At 45.2% G+C, this 17641-nt stretch overlaps 1 protein-coding gene across 1 annotated transcript in view; it reads right to left on the minus strand.

Moving 5' to 3' along the window:
- The window catches only part of PARP8 (poly(ADP-ribose) polymerase family member 8), a 337824-nt gene that overhangs the window by 179368 nt on the left and 140815 nt on the right, over positions 1–17641 (minus strand). The gene's annotated exons all lie outside the window — the stretch shown is intronic.

The following is a 17641-nucleotide window of genomic DNA, read 5'->3' on the forward strand; positions in this document are numbered from 1 at the left end:
GTCATCTGCAATCAGACAGGCTAAAGGGTTATGACCCTACTGTGGCACACTTCAAACAGCTATATCTTGCTATCAGTTGGGGTCTCAGATCCCAACCAATCAAAACTTTTGACATGTCCCTGCATCTGGTAAAAATTTTTTTATTATGATGATAGTAGCGCTTTAAAAGAATTATCCTGCAGCGCTCTCTGTATCCTATACAATCCTACAGCTTTAACCTCTCCACCTGTCAAAGATTTTGACCATGTTAGTATCTTCTCATGTTATAAGAGCCATAACTCCTTTATTTTTCCACATAAGAAGCCAAATGAGGGATTGTTTTTTGATGTGACCAAAAATAAGTAATTATTTTTTTCATTTACAATGTTAACCATTTTTATTATTGGGGGCTTTTTTAAATATATTTTTAGCTAAACTAAGAAGAATGTAACTTTTTTTAACACAAATATATATAAGGGATAACATGTCTGATTGTGGGAGTTCGGCCGCTGAGGACCACCGCGATCTCCACTGCAGCCTCCCAGTCATCCGGTGCACAGAGAGAACTCCTCTCCGTGCCGGATGACTGGTGATCACACCGCCACAACCCCTCTATTCATGTCTATAGGAGGAGGTGTGACAGCTGTGTACTAAGCCGTCATGCCCTTTCCTATAGACATGAATGGAGGGGGCATGACGTGATGATCAAGGAAGCCCCCGACTTCTGTGACCATAATGCTGCAGCGCCAGCCCGGAGATCCTTTGGATGAGGGATAACATGTCTAGGGGCGGAGTACCCCTCTAAGGTGACTTTTATAAGTAATAATTAGATTCTTTTTGTACAGGTCACTACAACTGTATCTCATTTTAAACAGCTGGGATCGGATAAAGTGCAGTGTCGGTAGATGCAGGAAGGTGCCAGCTGCAATATTCAGCCGACACCCATCATATATAGAGAAGGCTCAGCTTGTGAGCTCTCTCGATATATAATGGGTGTTTATTTATTTTTTTACCGGATCACTAAGTGTTGATTTATCAAGGGTGTATTCCAGTTTTCTGGCACATAAAAGTTGCATGTCACAATTGAATTGTGCAAAAATATGCAATATGCAATATGCAAACCCTCAACCCCAAACTTGCCACATTTTGTAAAAAAAAAAAGTGGCCACATTTAAGTGGAAGGAGAATGGTCTCCCACAGCTCAGCAGAATTTTCTTCACTTAGCTTGGAGGCACTTCACAAACTGTGCATGAGATGCATCATATTTACTTAGAGGCTTGCTCCCCTTCAACAACCTAGAACATCTCAATTTATTATTATTTTATTTAATAAGTTGCCCCTGTAGTGTATGTGCATTTAGTTGCCACTGTATGAGCCTATATATACTGTGTGGCAGACGGTGAAGGAGCATATAGAAAGAATTGTATATAGACACTTTTGACCACACATTTATTTCCATACAATGCTACAGCAATGACAGGGAAGCAATTGCCTTTGTAACATAAATGATACATTTATCTCAGACTTGTCAGCTTCTTAGAAATCCATCTATGTATTAATTGTTCCTGGAAATCATGTATCGATCGAGCCGCTCTCCTGTTTATTAGCGCACTACACAGAACCAGGAGCTTTATAATTTACACACCTTACTAAAAACAAGAGTAACTCAATGTTCTGCAATCGATAATGTGATGTGCAAGATATGAACATTTAGGAAGATCAGAAGCTAGAGTTAAATAAGTCTAAAGTGACCTAGAACATAGGGGCTGATCTATTATAATGGCTTAAACAAGGCTAGCCTAAAGGTAGAGGAGTTGGCTTAGGATGTGTAAAATCTACACATTAAAAGGATATCCCCAACTCGAGTGCCAATGATCCGCAAACCCCCACCCCTGATCACTGGGACATTGGGCATTATTGGCGCTGTCATAAAAATTAATGAAGGGTGTGCCGTCTACCAGTAGATAACACGTGCTCCTCACTGAGAGAGCCTTGGTCCCGTCCTGGCGATTGCGAGGGGTCCCAGCAGTTGGACCCCTGTGATCAACTACTTATCCCCTATCATTTATTACTTAATTTTTGCCGGTGTTCTACTTTAAGTAAATGGCGGCCTTGGCATACATTTATATCCATTATCATCTACACATAAAAATATAGCCATATCCCATCCTTGTTTTAATATTATTCTGTAAAAACACTTAACTAAAAGGTGGCCATGACCAGTTTAGGTTCATTTACACAAGTAACTTAGAATTAGAAGGTGTCAGAACTTCAACTTTACAACCCAAAGTCCTATTCAGGGCCCATTGCCAGTCAGGAGGGTCAGAAAGAAAAGCACTATATATGATTTTTCCCTCCTTTAATCCTGCAGAGCAATTCATCAGGAGATGAAAAGGATCCTCGCTCACGTCCCTACAGCCCTGACCCTTTACAGATATAACTTTTCTTTTTTTTTGAGAAGTCAGTGGCCAAGATGTTCTTTACGCCTTCTATTTTGCATTCCAGGGACTCATCCATCATCATCCATTAGCCTAGATTTCTTAGTGAAAAGTGATATTGTCCTTATTATTAATGTTCTTTGAAATATTACAGGGGTTCTCACTAAGTCAATACCTACTAATTTGTTCTGTTAGCAGTCTATGGATGTGAGGTCCTTTGCTCAGGACCACCCGTTAGTGAGCAGGCAAGAGACCTGTTAAGTGACTTCAAGTCTGGAAAACCTTTCCATGGATGGTTATTCATTTGAATGGCCGCCATGTAATAGACTTAACCCCTTAAGGACCGGGGTTTTTTCCGTTTTTGCATTTTCGTTTTTTGCTCCTTGCCTTAAAAAAATCATAACTCTTTCAGTTTTGCACCTAAAAATCCATATGATGGCTTATTTTTTGCGCCACCAATTCTACTTTGTAATGATGTCAGTCATTTTGCCCAAAAATCTACGGTAAAACAGAAAAAAAAATCATTGTGCGACAAAATTGAAAAAAAAATGCAGTTTTGTAACTTTTGGGGGCTTCCGTTTCTACGTAATACATTTTTCGGTAAAAATGACACCTTATCTTTATTCTGTAGGTCCATATGATTAAAATGATACCCTACTTATATAGGTTTGATTTTGTCGGACTTCTGGAAAAAATCATAACTACATGCAGGAAAATTAATACGTTTAAAATTGTCATCTTCTGACCCCTATAACTTTTTTATTTTTCCGTGTATGGGGCGGTATGAGGGCTAATTTTTTGCGCCGTGATCTGAAGTTTTTAACGGTACTGTTTTTGCATTGATAGAACTTATTGATTGCTTTTTATTCATTTTTAAATGATTTAAAAAGTGACCAAAAATGCACTATTTTGGACTTTGGAATTTTTTTGCGCGCACGCCATTGACCGAGTGGTTTAATTAATGATATATTTTTATAATTCGGACATTTCCGCACGCGGTGATACCATATATGTTTATTTTTATTTTTATTTACACTGTGGTTTTTTTTTTTATTGGAAAAGGGGGGTGATTCAAACTTTTAATAGGGGAGGAGTTAAATGATCTTTATTCACTTTTTCTTCTCACTTTTTTTTTGCAGTGTTATAGCTCCCATAGGGACCTATAACACTGCACACACTGATCTTTTACATTGATCACTGGTTTCTCATAAGAAACCAGTGATCAACGATTCTGCCGCATGACTGCTCATGCCTGGATCTCAGGCACTGAGCAGTCATTCGGCGATCGGACAGCGAGGAGGCAGGTAGGGGCCCTCCCGCTGTCCTGTCAGCTGTTCGGGATGCCGCGATTAGTCGCGGCTATCCCGAACAGCCCGACTGAGCTAGCCGGCAACTTTCACTTTCGCTTTTAGCCGCGCGGCTCAGCTCTGAGCGCGCGGCTAAATGGTTAATAGCACGCGGCACCGTGATCGGCGCTGCGCGCTATTAGAGGCGGCTCCCGGCTTCACTATGATGCTAGGCCTGCCGTGATATGATTATATCAGGAGAGCAGGACCAAGGACGTACCGGTACGTCCTTGGTCCTTAAGGGGTTAATATGATGGCAATTCAAACTGGAATAAAATGATTATTATGATGATGATTGTGCAAGGACTGTACATTCAGTGCATATGTCATGTGTAGTCAAGCAAGGAATAGCCCACACTGGGGGGGACATTTTTTAACCCCTTAATGACAATGGACATAAATGTACATCATGGTGACATGATACTTAGCGCACCATGACGTACAATTACGCGCCGACATGACCGATCCGGTGCTCGCGGTCATGTCGGCGCGTAATTGTACGTCATGCCCGGCAGGCCCCAGCTGATATCAGCAGCCAGGGACCCGCCGGTAATGGCGGACATCCGCGATTGCGCGGATGTCCGCAATTAACCCCTCCGATGCCGTGATCAATACAGATCACGGCATCTGCGGCATTGCGGTAGTTTGAATGGATGATCGGATTGCCCGCAGCGCTGCCGCGGGGATCCGATCATCCAGCATAGCGGCCGGAGGTCCCCTCACCTTGCTCCGGCTGTCTCCCGGGGTCTTCTGCTCTGGTCTGAGATCGAGCAGACCAGAGCAGAAGATCACCGATAATAGTGAGCAGCGCTATGTCCTATACATAGCACTGAATAATATTAGCAATCAACTGATTGCAATGAATAGTCCCCTATGGGGACATAAAAAGTGTAAAAAAAAAGTAAAAAAATGTAAAATAAAAAAGTTAAAAAAATCCCCTCCCCCAATAAAAAGTTAAACGTCCGTTTTTTCCCCATTTTACCCCCCAAAAAGCGTAAAAAAAAAAATGAATACACATATTTGGTATCGCCGCGTGCGTAAAAGTATGAACTATTAAAATATATTGAATCCAAAGAAAGGGCAAAATAATTCCAATATATTTCAAGTCGAGTGTGTTGGTAACTAACAAGAGATCCTATATACACACTGGAACAACAATTCTATACATAAGTAATAAACTTTATTGAGAACATCATTGGATAAAAACAATTAAAAAGGACAGTATAGCCAGACAAAAAGGAGTTGGTAAAGTAGGTAATATATCATCAATTAGCATAAATGCATAAATGCAAGACATGACATAGTTATTCCTATCTAAAGAGTAGGGCCACCAGTACAACAAAAATTATAAGTTACACATGGCAGTCCTGTAGAAATTGCACAGAAAACAAAGCCTAAGTAAGGAGGTCACTGAATAGATGGCCTCCAGCGAGTGGTCAGGAGGAAGGGGAAAAGCAAATAATATTTGCACACTATTATTTGCTTTTCCCCTTCCTCCTGACCACTCGCTGGAGGCCATCTATTCAGTGACCTCCTTACTTAGGCTTTGTTTTCTGTGCAATTTCTACAGGACTGCCATGTGTAACTTATAATTTTTGTTGTACTGGTGGCCCTACTCTTTAGATAGGAATAACTATGTCATGTCTTGCATTTATGCATTTATGCTAATTGATGATATATTACCTACCTTTCCAACTCTTTTTTGTCTGGCTATACTGTCCTTTTTAATTGTTTTTATCCAATGATGTTCTCAATAAAGTTTATTACTTATATTAAAATATATTGTTAATTACCCCGTACGGTGAACGGCGTAAACGTAAAAAAATCAAAAAGTCCAAAATTGCTGCTTTTTTGTCACATTTTATTTAAAAAAATTTAATAAAAAATGAATAAAAAGTAAAACCTAAGCAAAAGTGGTACTGATAAAAACTACAGATCATGTCACAAAAAATGAGCCCTCATATCGCCACATATACAGAAAAATTAGAAAGTTATAGGTGGGGAAAAAAAGAGCAATTTCAAACATACTTATTTTGTTAAAATGGTTTGAGATTTTTTTTAAGCGGTACAATTATATAAAAGCATATAATCATGGGTATCATTTTAATTGTATTGACCCACAGAATAAAGAAAACATGTCATTTTTACCAGAAAGTGTACAGCGTGAAAACAAAACCTTCCAAAATTTGCTAAATTGCGGTTTTCTTTTAAATTTTCCCACATTAATATTTGTTTGGTTGCGCCATACATTTTATGGTAAAATATGTGATGTAATTACAAAGTACAATTGGTGACGCAAAAAACAAGCCCTCATATGTGTCTGTGGATGGAAATATTAAAGAGTTATGATTTTTAGAAGGCGAGGAGGAAAAAGCGAATGTCACGATGCCGGCTGGCAGGTAGTGGACCCTCTGTGCCAGAGAGGGATTGGCGTGGACCGTGCTAGTGGACCGGTTCTAAGCCACTACTGGTATTCACCAGAGCCCGCCGCAAAGCGGGATGGTCTTGCTGCGGCGGTAGTGACCAGGTCGTATCCACTAGCAACGGCTCACCTCTCTGGCTGCTGAAGATAGGCGCGGTACAAGGGAGTAGGCAGAAGCAAGGTCGGACGTAGCAGAAGGTCGGGGCAGGCAGCAAGGATCGTAGTCAGGGGCAACGGCAGAAGGTCTGGAAACACAGGCAAGGAACACACAAGGAACGCTTTCACTGGCACTAAGGCAACAAGATCCGGCAAGGGAGTGCAAGGGAAGTGAGGTAATATAGGGAAGTGCACAGGTGAAAACCCTAATTGGAACCACTGCGCCAATCAGCGGCGCAGTGGCCCTTTAAATCGCAGAGACCCGGCGCGCGCGCGCCCTAGGGAGCGGGGCCGCGCGCGCCGGGACAGAACAGACGGGGAGCGAGTCAGGTAGGGGAGCCGGGGTGCGCATCGCGAGCGGGCGCTACCCGCATCGCGAATCGCATCCCGGCTGGCAGCGGGATCGCAGCGCCCCGGGTCAGAGGACGTGACCGGAGCGCTGCAGCGGAGGGAGTGAAGCGAGCGCTCCGGGGAGGAGCGGGGACCCGGAGCGCTCGGCGTAACAGTACCCCCCCCCTTGGGTCTCCCCCTCTTCTTGGAGCCTGAGAACCTGAGGAGCAGACTTTTGTCAAGGATGTTGTCCTCAGGTTCCCAGGATCTCTCTTCAGGACCACAACCCTCCCAGTCTACTAAAAAAAAATTTTTCCCTCTGACCTTTTTGGCAGCCAAAATTTCCTTGACCGAGAAGATGTCCGAGGAGCCGGAAACAGGAGTGGGAGGAACAGATTTGGGAGAAAAACGGTTGAGGATGAGTGGTTTGAGAAGAGAGACGTGAAAGGCATTAGGGATACGAAGAGAAGGAGGAAGAAGAAGTTTATAAGAGACAGGATTAATTTGACACAAAATTTTGAAAGGACCAAGATAGTGTGGTCCCAACTTGTAGCTAGGGACACGGAAGCGGACATATTTAGCGGAGAGCCATACCTTGTCTCCAGGGGAAAAAACGGGGGGAGCTCTTCTTTTCTTATCCGCGAACCTCTTCATGCGTGAAGAAGCCTGTAAGAGAGAATTTTGGGTCTCTCTCCATATAATGGAAAGGTCACGAGAAATTTCATCCACAGCGGGCAGACCAGAGGGCAAGGGGGTAGGGAGGGGGGGAAGAGGGTGACGGCCGTACACCACGAAAAATGGGGATTTGGAGGAAGATTCAGAGACCCTGAAGTTATACGAGAATTCGGCCCATGGAAGGAGATCTGCCCAGTCATCCTGGCGGGAGGAAACAAAATGTCGCAAATAATCACCCAGGATCTGGTTAATTCTTTCTACTTGTCCATTGGACTGGGGATGATATGCAGAGGAAAAATTTAATTTAATCTTGAGTTGTTTACAGAGAGCCCTCCAGAATTTAGACACGAATTGGACCCCTCTATCCGAGACAATCTGCGTAGGCAACCCGTGAAGACGAAAAATGTGTACAAAAAATTGTTTAGCCAACTGAGGCGCAGAAGGAAGACCAGGAAGAGGGATGAAATGTGCCATTTTGGAGAATCGATCAACGACCACCCAAATAACGGTGTTGCCACGGGAAGGGGGTAAATCAGTAATAAAATCCATACCAATCAGAGACCAAGGCTGTTCGGGGACAGGCAGAGGATGAAGAAAACCAGCGGGCTTCTGGCGAGGAGTCTTATCCCGGGCACAGATAGTGCAGGCTCGCACAAAGTCCCCAACATCCGTCTCCAGAGTCGGCCACCAATAGAAGCGGGAGATGAGTTGCACAGATTTCTTGATGCCCGCATGACCTGCGAGATGGGAGGAGTGACCCCATTTGAGGATTCCGAGGCGTTGGCGTGGAGAAACAAAGGTCTTTCCTGGAGGAGTCTGCCTGATGGAGGCAGGAGAAGTGGAGATCAGGCAGTCAGGTGGAATGATGTGTTGCGGAGGAAGATCAACTTCTGAGGCATCCGAGGAACGAGAGAGAGCATCGGCCCTAATGTTCTTATCGGCAGGACGAAAGTGAATCTCAAAATTAAATCGGGCAAAGAACAGAGACCACCGGGCCTGGCGAGGATTCAGCCGTTGGGCCGACTGGAGGTAGGAGAGGTTCTTGTGGTCGGTGTAGATAATAACAGGAAATCTTGATCCCTCCAGCAGATGCCTCCATTCCTCAAGTGCTAATTTAATGGCTAGAAGCTCTCGATCCCCGATGGAGTAGTTCCTCTCCGCTGGAGAGAAGGTCCTAGAGAAAAAACCACAAGTGACAGCATGCCCGGAAGAATTTTTTTGTAGAAGAACAGCTCCAGCTCCCACTGAGGAGGCATCAACCTCCAATAGGAAGGGTTTGGAAGGGTCAGGTCTGGAGAGCACGGGAGCCGAAGAAAAGGCAGACTTGAGTCGTTTAAAGGAGTCTTCTGCTTGAGGAGGCCAGGACTTGGGATCAGCATTTTTTTTGGTTAAAGCCACGATAGGAGCCACAATGGTAGAAAAATGTGGAATAAATTGCCTGTAATAATTGGCGAACCCCAAAAAGCGTTGGATAGCACGGAGTCCGGAGGGGCGTGGCCAATCTAAGACGGCAGAGAGTTTGTCTGGATCCATCTGTAGTCCCTGGCCAGAGACCAAATATCCTAGAAAAGGAAGAGATTGGCATTCAAACAGACATTTCTCAATTTTGGCATAGAGTTGGTTGTCACGAAGTCTCTGAAGAACCATACGGACATGCTGGCGGTGTTCTTCTAGATTGGCAGAAAAAATTAGGATATCGTCCAGATATACAACAACACAGGAGTATAACAGATCACGAAAAATTTCATTGACAAAGTCTTGGAAGACGGCAGGGGCATTGCACAGTCCAAAGGGCATGACCAGATACTCAAAGTGTCCATCTCTGGTGTTAAATGCCGTTTTCCACTCGTCCCCCTCTCTGATGCGGATGAGGTTATAGGCGCCTCTTAAGTCCAATTTAGTGAAGATGTGGGCACCTTGGAGGCGATCAAAGAGTTCAGAGATGAGGGGTAAGGGGTAGCGGTTCTTAACCGTGATTTTATTAAGACCGCGGTAGTCAATGCAAGGACGTAGGGAGCCATCTTTTTTGGACACAAAGAAAAATCCGGCTCCGGCAGGAGAGGAGGATTTACGGATAAAGCCCTTTTTTAGATTCTCCTGGACGTATTCGGACATGGCAAGAGTCTCTGGGGCAGAGAGAGGATAAATTCTGCCCCGGGGTGGAGTAGTACCCGGGAGGAGGTCGATAGGGCAATCATAAGGCCTGTGAGGAGGTAGAGTCTCAGCTTGTTTTTTGCAGAAAACATCCGCGAAGTCCATATAGGCCTTAGGGAGACCGGTTACTGGAGGAACCACAGAGTTACGGCAAGGGTTACTGGGAACCGGTTTTAGACAGTTCTTGGAACAAGAGGACCCCCAACTCTTGATCTCCCCAGTGGACCAATCCAGGGTTGGGGAATGAAGTTGAAGCCAGGGAAGTCCAAGGAGAATCTCCGAGGTGCAATTGGGGAGGACCAAAAGTTCAATCCTCTCATGATGAGATCCGATGCTCATAAGAAGGGGCTCCGTGCGGAAACGTATGGTACAGTCCAATCTTTCATTATTTACACAATTGATGTAGAGGGGTCTGGCGAGACTGGTCACTGGGATGTTGAACCTGTTGACGAGAGAGGCCAAAATAAAATTTCCTGCAGATCCAGAGTCCAAGAAGGCCACTGTAGAGAAGGAGAAGGCAGAGGCAGACATCCGCACAGGCACAGTAAGACGTGGAGAAGCAGAGTAGACATCAAGGACTGTCTCACCTTTGTGCGGAGTCAGCGTACGTCTTTCCAGGCGGGGAGGACGGATAGGACAATCCCTCAGGAAGTGTTCGGTACTAGCACAGTACAGGCAGAGGTTCTCCATACGGCGTCGTGTCCTCTCTTGAGGTGACAGGCGAGACCGGTCGACCTGCATAGCCTCCACGGCGGGAGGCACAGGAACAGATTGCAGGGGACCAGAGGAGAGAGGAGCCGAGGAGACGAAACGCCTCGTGCGAACAGAGTCCATATCTTGGCGGAGTTCCTGACGCCTTTCAGAAAAACGCATGTCAATGCGAGTGGCTAGGTGAATAAGTTCATGTAGATTAGCAGGAATTTCTCGTGCGGCCAGAACATCTTTAATGTTGCTGGATAGGCCTTTTTTGAAGGTCGCGCAGAGGGCCTCATTATTCCAGGACAATTCTGAAGCAAGTGTACGGAATTGTACGGCATACTCGCCAACGGAAGAATTACCCTGGACCAGGTTCAACAGGGCAGTCTCAGCAGAAGAGGCTCGGGCAGGTTCCTCAAAGACACTTCGGATTTCCGAGAAGAAGGAGTGTACAGAGGCAGTGACGGGGTCATTGCGGTCCCAGAGCGGTGTGGCCCATGACAGGGCTTTTCCGGACAGAAGACTGACTACGAAAGCCACCTTAGACCTTTCAGTGGGAAACAGGTCCGACATCATCTCCAGATGCAGGGAACATTGGGAAAGAAAGCCACGGCAAAACTTAGAGTCCCCATCAAATTTATCCGGCAAGGATAAGCGTATCCCAGGAGCGGCCACTCGCTGCGGAGGAGGTGCAGGAGCTGGCGGAGGAGATGACTGCTGAAGCTGTGGTAGCAACTGTTGTAGCATAACGGTCAGTTGAGACAGCTGTTGGCCTTGTTGCGCTATCTGTTGTGACTGCTGGGCGACCACCGTGGTGAGGTCAGCGACAACTGGCAGAGGAACTTCAGCGGGATCCATGGCCGGATCTACTGTCACGATGCCGGCTGGCAGGTAGTGGACCCTCTGTGCCAGAGAGGGATTGGCGTGGACCGTGCTAGTGGACCGGTTCTAAGCCACTACTGGTATTCACCAGAGCCCGCCGCAAAGCGGGATGGTCTTGCTGCGGCGGTAGTGACCAGGTCGTATCCACTAGCAACGGCTCACCTCTCTGGCTGCTGAAGATAGGCGCGGTACAAGGGAGTAGGCAGAAGCAAGGTCGGACGTAGCAGAAGGTCGGGGCAGGCAGCAAGGATCGTAGTCAGGGGCAACGGCAGAAGGTCTGGAAACACAGGCAAGGAACACACAAGGAACGCTTTCACTGGCACTAAGGCAACAAGATCCGGCAAGGGAGTGCAAGGGAAGTGAGGTAATATAGGGAAGTGCACAGGTGAAAACCCTAATTGGAACCACTGCGCCAATCAGCGGCGCAGTGGCCCTTTAAATCGCAGAGACCCGGCGCGCGCGCGCCCTAGGGAGCGGGGCCGCGCGCGCCGGGACAGAACAGACGGGGAGCGAGTCAGGTAGGGGAGCCGGGGTGCGCATCGCGAGCGGGCGCTACCCGCATCGCGAATCGCATCCCGGCTGGCAGCGGGATCGCAGCGCCCCGGGTCAGAGGACGTGACCGGAGCGCTGCAGCGGAGGGAGTGAAGCGAGCGCTCCGGGGAGGAGCGGGGACCCGGAGCGCTCGGCGTAACAGCGAAAATGCAAAAATAAAATTGGTCTGGTCCTTAAGGCCAAAATGGGCTTGGTTCTTAAGGGGTTAAAGTAAGAAAAAAAGAAGTAGTGTAGCTCACTTGAGGCTGAATATGTACCCAAGGTTACTGGTGTTGCCTACACCCAAAGTAGGCCAAAAATGTATACAGAAATAATATATATAAATTATATAGAGACTACCGTATATAAATTAAATGAATACCAGTCCTCAAAGGTGCCTAGAGAATAAAAGCAAATTTAGATCCATTGGTTAAAAAGGCAATATGATAAATTAAATGAGTATTTATTATGCATAAATAAAAAAATATAAAAATATTTTTAGTTAAGGTTAATTTTATTTATACATAATAAATACTCATTTAATTTATTATATTGAATTTTTAATCCCTGGATGTAATTTCTCTTTTATTCTCTATGCACCTTTGAGGACTGGTATTGATATTGGTATTGATATTATTTTTACAGTCTCTATATAATTCTTTATACAGTCTCTATATAATTTAATATGGCTGATACTTGTCTTTGTTTGTACCCCATAATTGTAAGCGCTGCGGAATCTGTAGGCACTATATAAATAAAATAAAATAAAAATCTAATTTATATATATATTATTTATGTAATACATTTTTTAAAGTACATTTTCCATTTATGGTTCTGAAATGTCAAATTTTTATGTAAAACAAGTTTTTTTCTGTATATCATGTTCCATCATAATTTCTGAATATATTCACATTGGGTTTGCAGGATTTTATTAGTATTATTCTTCAAAACTCACTAAACTGAGCAAATAATATTTGTTCTATTACAAAGAAATTTACACAGCTCACCCACTACCTTGTACAGTTCAGTCTTTATAAAAGATTGAAGATATATGAGCTTGTATACCAGGGCACATATAGACAACCTGGTCCACATAGGCTGCCATCAAAGAGGTATAAGTGATACTTCTGTATGGAGCCCAAATATAATAAGATAAGGCTCCCAGACCAAGTGCAACTGCACCCTCTGCACACCCTGGTCTCAGATAGGAAGACTTTGCCACAGGATGCCTGCCACATTCTGTGGCCCTCTTCACTACCCCCACAGAGCCAATACCACCACCCTCAAAGAGTCCTTGCAACCTTCTGGTCCATTGCCCCAACAGACTCTCTGCTGTCCCCATGACCTTCCTAGAGGAATCTAGAGGAACTCTACACTAGCTCTCAGCTGGCATTTATTTCTAAGGCTCCTGCATGGTGAGCCACAAAGGTACTGGATTTATTGAGACTTCATTGCCTAGAGCTGCAGACACTATAACATAGATGTTGTAAAAGCAAACTGTACATTTCCTGGAGCTCATGGTGGTTGCTAAACCTTTTTAATCTCAGCAAATTGTCAAGGAGGTGGGGCCAACCTACTCAACTGCCACAGCTTGGTCTGCCTCCTCGCTCCCCCTCACCTCCCACACCTTCCCTGATGGATGTATGGGTCTCTGTAGGACAGTCAAGTTGGGGCTGTGAGGTAAGGGCAAATGAGAAGGGGTGCTATTCTGTGGCATTGATCAGCTCCGGGCCGCCTCCTTAACAATTTACGTACTTAAAAAAAATTGCCTTGTTCCTTGAACTCCATTTTTGCATTATAATGAGGCCAACCCTATTGCCTGAGGTTCTACTACCTTTTGTTAATAGTATTTAGAAATGTGCTTTATAGCAGCTATGTACATGGACACATGGAACCACCGACAGAAGGGGATGAATTGACTTCTACGGACAAGTTTTCTAGGACATAGTGACCTGTGCAGGGGCCATTCTGCAGGGAGAGGAAGAGTTGTGACCATCACTTATTTGAAATGGCCTGATCCCATATTATCTCTATACCTGTATCACCTTTCTCTGTTACATTGCCTGTGATAATAACTGCTGAAAATGTTTCACTACAGGAGGGGATGTGAATACACAGGACTATTTTAATTTATAGATACTGCATTAAAATGCAAAATTATAAAAAATATAACATGAATTTCTTAAAAAATAAGTTTAACATAAGATCTTGTTATACAGTAGATAATTTTCTGATGACAAGTTCCCTTTAATTGTCTTTAATCCTATTAAGAATAAAATGTACCTGTGTTACTGATATGAATGTGTGACTTGTGGACTGTATTGGGGGCACACTATAGTAGGGAATCATATTTTGTGCTTTCATTAGCAAAAGAGCAGCCGCAAAGAAGTCAGAATCCCTTGGGTTGTTTTAGAAGCTGTCAACAAACTATAGGCCGCTGTTTACATTGTCTCTCAGTAGCTGTAAAGGGCACAGGCTACAGACGGTCTTCAGATGGCTCCTAACTTGTATTCAGCCGGGAGACTCTGATTTCCCAGAAGCACTATTTGTTATCAGCTAATAAACACCTATTATTGAACTCCACATAATACAATTCCCTTGCACATTATTCTTGCTACATTCTTACATGAGCTTTGCTTCCCCTTTCTTCTGTCTGTTGAAACTTCTCACACGAGTAGTTTATACAATTGAAGTAATTCTGGAAAGTGAAGGAGTGGTACTACAACTTGTTCAGCAGTTGCACTTTCAACAATCATAACTTTTTAAGAATCCCGTCCCTCCCCCCACCGCACACACATTTTGGCTAGAAAAGAGGGCAGTTATATAGTGTGTCTCTAGAGCAGTGATTGCCAACCATTTTCGCTACTGTACCCCCAAAGGGTCAAAGAATGTCCACGGGTACCCCTTGTGTGTAAGTTTGCACGGAACTTACGCCCAGAGAAAATATGTAATAAAAGTACTTATTTTCATAATGGCATGTGCTTAACTTTCTAATGCGATACTTGGGCTTTTTTTTTGTGCCATCAAAGATTTGATGCGAGGATGGATGCTGCTGACAGCTAGTATAACATCACTGTCAGGCTTAAGTCCCCCCTTCATCTTAATCCCCTTGTGCCATTATTCCCCCCTCTCATCCCCTTTTGTCATTATCCCCCCTCCCCCCTAGGGGTAAGCGTACCACTGGTTGAGAACCCTGTCTTTAGAGGACTTGGCATCATTACAAAAACAGCTAATTGATTCAGTGGCTGCTGTGTAATTCTTCATTTGGGGGCACTGCAGAGTGCCTGCTGCCAAAATGTTGGAATTACTGCAGGTTTTTTAAAAGCAACATGTACACTGGCAGACACTGTTCCATTGACTTTAAAGGCATAAAGCAAATTTTTTTTGTTATGCGCAGGTTTCCTGTATTTAAAAAAAAAGAAAGAAACTTTTTTTTTCCTCTCCCACGTGCCTCTAGAATTACTGCTCCAGTCTTTGGTGTGGTCCTCTTCCTGGTGCTGAAGTGTTAATGCATCATAGTACAGCTTAGCGAATCCCTGGCGACACTGGTGTCCCACCTCAGCTGGTGATTGACTGACTGCAATAGACTAGGAACCAGCACCAAGAAGAAAGGTTGAGGCTCAATATGTCACATTGCTGCTCAGCCAATCACTGGCTACGTCTGAACACCGCTGCACTACGTCTGAACACCGCTGCGGCTTTGCTGCACTGTGGCACATTGACCACTGGCACCAGGATGAGGATTGCACTGGATCCCGGCAGTAGTGATATTGGGGGCACTGAGGAAAGTAAGTTATGTTTTTTAATGCAGGCAACCTAGTCTTTGGTAAGACCAACTTTTAGCTGGCAAAACTGTGCCAAAAACTACTTGCAGCAGAATTCTGGCATCTTTTTGGCATACAGTGTCACATCTTAAGCCACATCTGTTTTCACATGTTAAAGGCAGTGCTCTGGTCATTCATTGTGCCCGTGAACGCCCCCTCTCGCCAAACATCTGTGGCTCTAGCATGCACCCGCACGCATGTGCCGTTCCATCCGGCCGTGAGCGCACCACTTCTGTTTGTCTCAGTGGCTCTGGGACTCGCTATTCGGGAAGCGCCCACAAGTAAGCCCCCAGCCCGTCTCCTGCTCTGCATTGCCGGGGTGCGTGTGCCGGCGTTGCTAGATTTAAAGGGCCAGTACGCCCTTAATTAGTTTCCTGCAGGGCGGACCCTTTATTAGTCCGGCAACTCCCTATCTTGGTGCCGGATCTTTATGCTTAGTGCCTCAGAGAAAGCGTTACCTTGTGGGTGCCATTTTGTGTTCCTGACCTCCAGCCTGCGACCCGACCTTGCTCCTTTGCCGCCTGCCTACTGACCGTGCGCCTGTGACCTGACCTTGCTCCTTTGCTGCCTGCCTCCTAACCTTGTACCTGTGACCCGACTACGCTTCTTTGCCACCTGCCTTCTGACCTGTGCTTCGTCTTGACTACGCTATACCATCTATGCCAAGTTACATCTGGGCAATCTGTGTGGGCGGATCGTGCCAGGGGTAGTGACCTGGGTGCCACCTGCAGCTGCAAGCCCATCCCGCTTTGCGGCGGGCTCTGGTGAAAACAAGCGGCACCTTAGACTCCGCTTCCTGGTAGGATTCAGTCATTGTTCACACAGGACAGCGGATGCACTACTCCATTACAGTAAGCCGTTACAGTAAAATCCGGCCATGGATCCAGCCCAGGTTCCCCTGCCAAGTGTTGCCAAACTTTCTACAATTGTGGCTCAACAGAGTGCACAGATAGAACAACAAGCGCAGCAGATGTCTCAGCTTTCTGCACGGGTGCAGCAACTCCTAGCTTCACAACAGCCTCAACCACTGCCGGCAGAACCTTCCGCGACTCCTGCTCTATGTTGCTCCTGCTAGTTCCAAAATTCATCTGTCTCTACCTACTAAATATGATGGTGATCCGAAGTTGTGCAGGGGCTTCGTAACCCAGTGTTCCATGCACCTTGAACTTCAAGCTGACCTACAGAGCGTGCCAAAGTGGCATTTATCATTAGCCTTCTTTCTGGGAAATCTTTGGCCTGGGCTACCCCACTGTGGGACTACAATGTCCCGTTGTCCTCTAATCTACGGACTTTCCTTGTGGAATTTCAAAATGTATTTGAGGAACCGGCCCAGGCTTCTTCTGCTGAGACTGCTTTACGGAATCTTTGTCATGGAGACTCCTCTGTGGGAGATTAAGCAGTACAATTCTGCATCTTGGCCTCTGAACTGGCCTGGAACAGATGGACCCTGCTAAGCTTTCAGCCGTTTTGGTCTGGCCAGGTTCTTCCGGTCTACGGCTATTCAAATGTTTTTTTGGGTTTGACAATTACCACCATCAATTCATTCCACATTTTTTTTCCTTAGTTTCCCCAATTGTAGCCCTTACCAAAAAGAATAGTAACAACATAAATTGGACTCCTGAGGCTGAAGATGCTTTCTCTCAGTTTAAGTCTGCCTTCGCTTCTGCACCTCTTCTCTCAAGAGCTGATCCGGGAAACCCATTATTTTTGGAGGTAGACACATCTTCAGTAGGAGCTGGTGTAATTCTGACTCAAAGGTCCTCAAAAGGCAAAAACATTACTTGTGGGTTTTTCTCTAAGATCTTTTCTCCTGCCGAAAGAAACAATTCTATTGGTGATTACGAACTCCTCGCCATTAAACTTGCTTTAGGAGAATGGCGCCATCTTTTAGAGGGTTCAACGCATCCAGTCAGCATTTTTACTGAAAAAACTTTTATATCTACAATCTGCACAATGCCTGAATCCCTGTCAAGCTAGATGGTCACTCTTCTTCTCCTGATTCAACTTCATCATTCATTTTCGTGCTGCTGAGAAAAATGCTAGAGCTAATGCTCTGTCTCGGATCGTGGGGTGCAATTTGTCTCCAAATTCTGGTGTGCCCTTTTTTCTTGTTTAAAAATGAATCTGGACTTTTCTTCAGCCTACACCCTCAATCCAGTGGGTAAGTGGAGCGAGTTAATCAGATCCTGAAGGGCTACTTGCGACATT

This window comes from Hyla sarda, chromosome 1 (genome assembly GCF_029499605.1).
Source record: "Hyla sarda isolate aHylSar1 chromosome 1, aHylSar1.hap1, whole genome shotgun sequence".
In the NCBI taxonomy this organism is placed as follows: Eukaryota; Metazoa; Chordata; class Amphibia; order Anura; family Hylidae; genus Hyla; species Hyla sarda.